This window comes from Sminthopsis crassicaudata, chromosome 6 (assembly GCF_048593235.1).
Source record: "Sminthopsis crassicaudata isolate SCR6 chromosome 6, ASM4859323v1, whole genome shotgun sequence".
Lineage (NCBI taxonomy): Eukaryota > Metazoa > Chordata > Mammalia > Dasyuromorphia > Dasyuridae > Sminthopsis > Sminthopsis crassicaudata.
In genome coordinates this window covers 239,572,257-239,576,779 of record NC_133622.1, presented here as the reverse complement: position 1 = coordinate 239,576,779, position 4,523 = coordinate 239,572,257, and the positions used below count along the sequence as shown (strand labels likewise).

General features: G+C 40.6%; 1 pseudogene; it reads left to right on the top strand.

The window, feature by feature from the left end:
* Positions 1-1,756: 1,756 nt before the first annotated feature.
* On the top strand, positions 1,757-3,153 carry LOC141547025 (lysine-specific demethylase 4B pseudogene; annotated as a pseudogene).
* The last annotated feature ends 1,370 nt before the right edge of the window (positions 3,154-4,523 follow it).

Here is a 4,523-nt window from a genome sequence, read left to right as displayed (position 1 = left end):
ATCTTCAGTTTAGTTAAATGATATTTAAATGACATTATAAACTATTATTTTTTAAGGAGCTTAAGGATTCATGTAGCATGTTTTCATTTGAAAGATAGGTAAGCTGAAACTCATATTTCCGACAAGATGGGGGATCATTTTAGTGTATAATTGCTGGAATGCATGTTGAGATTTGGTGAGAGATCAATTTGTTATGATTGGGAATGATTGAAGATCACATTCTGCTAGAACATGTAGAATGATGATAGACTGCAAGTCTATATCATAGGAAATCAAATGAATCAATGGAGACATTGAAGCTAGAGAAGAAATGACATAATTCCTAGCTGTTGATGATTTACTGTCTTTCTGTTCTTTATAGTATATGGCATCATAGTTTTAAAACTGAAAAGAAATTTAGATTAAATTGATCCACTGATAGATGGAGAAACTGAGGAACAGGTAAGTTAGATACTTGTCCAACTTGAGACAGGTAGTAAGGAGTAGAAATGAAATCAAAACACTAATCCTTAGATTTTAAATCAACATTGTGTGTGTCAGTGTGTGTGTGTGTGTGTGTGTGTGTGTGTGTGTATGTGTGGGTGTGTGTTTGTGTGTGTGTGTGTGTGTGTGTGTGTGTGTGTGTGTGTGTGTGTGTATTTATTTATTTATTTATTTTGCATCTTACTACCTTCTTGTCTTCCTAGGACTTTCAAGAGAACTAACTACTAGAGCTGTCTTTCTTTTACAGTGACTAAACTCAGATTTTCTCTGCTGACTTTATTCCCTGTCAACTGGTTTTACTCTCTCATATGTCTATTATTTTAGTGAGCCATTTGCAGCCAGCTCTCACAGTGGGAAAACAGGAAATTATTAATTTTAAAAAAGCTTTTGAAAGTATTTTAATTTATTTCCATTTGTAAATGTTATTACAATTGAGTGATTTATTAATCTTAATGAACAGTAATTCCAGAATGATAAACTTTGTTCAATTGAGATATTTTAATTTAGAAATTCTTCTGTGTCTCTAGATTATTGATTGAAGATAGCCTGCTATACTAGTATTACTACCACTGAAACGAAATTTTTTACAATTTTCTTTTCTTCAAGGAACTCAATTTTAGTTGTAGACTCATAATAAAAGATAAATGAGATGAGATGACACATCATTTTGAAAGCTATTCTAATGAATGAAGAAGTTTAACAACATCCTAAAAAAGGGAAACAAAGGAAATGAAACATTCACAAATAGAAAATCAAAAATGATCATGGTTTCGAATTTTAGCCATCATTGTTAAAAATCATTGCCTATTCTTTTTTTACCCATCTGCTAACTATAGACAAATAGAAAGATAGATATTGCCTGCCTCCTGTCAACATCCTATTGAAATTGAAGTTGAATCCTGCCCTAGAAAGATGACTGAATGTTGAAATAAGATTTACTTTACTACCTCTAAGACCAAGGTCATTGAACTTTATATATTTGTGATGGGTGAATGTGTATTTATTCAAATTTCTTTTTTTTTTATTTCTGAAACCTTCAATATCATATTAATGCTATTTGTCAAGAAAACAAGCTTTTAAAGCACTCACTATATAACAAGTGCGGCTTTAAGTACTAGTGGTACAAAATAAAAATGTGAGTCAGAGGGGCCACAAAGGGGCCAGGCCAGAGCTAAGGAGCCAGGGGTGGCTGGCCCAGCTTCCCCATGAAGGACTGAGGAAGCTGACTCACAAAGCAGCAACCATAGGGTTTGGAACTGAGCCATTTGGAATTATGGGGTCTGAGAATCCAAGTCTACACAATCCGAGTTGTAAGATCATGACCTTCCGTCCTACCATTGAGGAGTTTCAGGACTTTGGGAAATATGTGGCCTACACTGAATCCCAAGGAGCTCACAGAGCAGGACTTGCTAAGGTGATCCCACCCAAGGAGTGGAGACCTAGGAAAAGTTATGATGACATTGATGACATGGTGATTCCAGCTCTTCTTCAACAGGACAATCTGGGTTATTTACCCAGTATAACATAAGGAAGAAAGCCATGACAGTGGGAGATCATCGCCATTTGGCCAACAGTGAAAAGTATTGTACTCCTCCACACCAAGATTTTGAAGATCTGGAACATAAATACTGGAAGAACCTGCCTTTTGTATCTCCAATTTACGGCGCTGATATCACTGGTTCTTTATATGATGCTGATGTGCAGGAGTGGAATATTGGGAATTTGAACACCCTTTTGGACATGGTGGAACACGAAGGTGGGATGATCATAGAAGGGGTGCACACTCCCTACCTGTACTTTGGCATGTGGAAAACCACCTTTCCCTGGCACACGGAAGACATGGATCTCTACAGTATCAATTACCTGCACTTTGGGGAGCCCAAGTCTTGGTATGCCATACCTCCAGAACATGGGAAACGTCTGGAACGCCTGGCAAAAGGCTTTTTCCCAGGTAGTTCTTAGGGATGTATTGCCTTTCGCCGTCACAAGACGGCTCTCATCTCTCCCTCCATCTTGAAAAAGTACGGCATCCCTTTTGATCGGATCACTCAGGAGGCTGGCGAGTTCATCATTACTTTTCCCTATGGATACCATGCAGGATTCAATCATGGTTTCAACTGTGCTGAGGCCACCAATTTTGCCACATTGAGATGGATTGACTATGGGAAAATGGCTACTCAGTGCACCTGCTGAAAGGATATGGTGAAAATTTCAATGGATGTTTTTGTGAGACTGCTACAGCTGGAGCGCTATGAACTGTCGAAGCAAGGAAAAGATATTATTGCATTGGACCACGTGAAGCCTACAGCACTCACTAGCCCCGAACTGAGTGGTTGGAAGGAGACCAAGGCTGTGCTGAAAGCTAAGCTCCTTGGGAGACAAATTAAGGAAAACAGACACTGGAAAAAGACTGAGGATGAGAGAAAACCAAATACAGACAGGAAGAGAGAGCAGAACAGAAAGCCTGGCCTATGGTCCCACAAAAAAAGAAGCCAGCCTAGGAGGCATAAGGCGGAAGACCAGAAGTCTTTGGGAGCAGTTATGGCTGCAGAAACCCTTTGGGAGGAGGGCAAAGTTAAGGAAGAACCCAAATATGAGGCTGATCTAGAAGAAGAAGAGCAGCACAAAACTCCTGAAGGCAGTGAAGGCGATGGTAAGACCAAACTCTGAGGACTATGGACAGAATCCTGATGACCTGGCCTTCATGGAGAGCCTCTTGCAGTCACAATACCAGCCTAGAGCCCAGAGCCACATGTTTGGTACAAACTCAATTTTAGAACCAACATCTCCTGACCTCCTCCACCCCCACCCTGACCCCCTTTGACCCAAGCTAAGCACCCAGGCAACAGAGGAACAAGTGGACAGCCCTCTCCCTGACCCATGCAATAACTTGCTGTGAATTCCTTTCATCTATATTGAATTTGACCATCTGAGAGACTTGTCTGGCCACAGGCTACCTGGACTCTGCTCAACACACTGCTGATGGTCCTAGGAAAGGAGGCAATGGTAAACTCTCAGATTGCCTGTCACCCGGAGGCTTTAGAACAGCTTCTGCTCCTGGAGCCCATGGATGCCTGGCTCTTGTCTTAGGCTAGGAAGGATTAAAGGTTACATTACAAAAGCAAAAACTACTCAGATTTGTAAACCATGTAAAAGCTCTCATCTTGAAAAGTACTATTCACTGACTACTGATGCAGGCTTTGCAATGTGATTTCTGTACAGAAATCACCTTTGTGAAGTTCTTTCTATAAATACTTATTGTTAAAAATATAAGAAAAAAAGAAAAAGGAGAGAAGAGAAAGAGAAAGAGAAAAAAAGAGAGAGAGAGAGAGAGAGAGAGAGAGAGAGAGAGAGAGAGAGAGAGAGAGAGAGAGTGCTCTGAGAGCTGAGATGAAGCAGATGGGGACTCTCAGGGACAGCAGCTCCTCTGACTCCCAGAGCTCCAGCAGTGAAGATGAGGAGTACACCTCCAGAGACTCTTCATCAAGGGGATCCTCCTCTGCAGTCCTGTCACACAAAACCTGTGGGGAACAGCAGTAGCTCCCCGGGAATAACCAGCTGATGAGCACATTGGGAGATGATTTACAACTGAGCGACTCCTGCAGTGACAGTGATGTCTAGTGTTGGGACTTCCTGCATCTGTTTTGTTGCATCCAGAAAGTTGGAGGACACAAGCAGAAAGCCACCCCCAAGGAGAGCATTTGGACCTTAGTGAGCCCTGAGTCTCACTGAAACTGAGCAGAGTGTGCTTGCATATATTATGGGAATACACTTTGACCTCAAAATCTGGGTATAATAAAAAACACACAAACAAACAAACAAAAAAAAAAAAAACAAAAAAACAAAAAACAAAAATTCCCAGATATGTTGGAACTATAAGACAAAGCAAAAATAGAAACCCCCACTCTATCACTTTCACCTTCTGAAAGAAAGGCCAAATCAGAAATACTCAAATACAGAGTATTCAAGTCAAAGAAAAAAAGAAGTGTTGTGAACAGCCATAAACAGTTCCAGGATCAAGGAACCCCAGTGAGGATCAC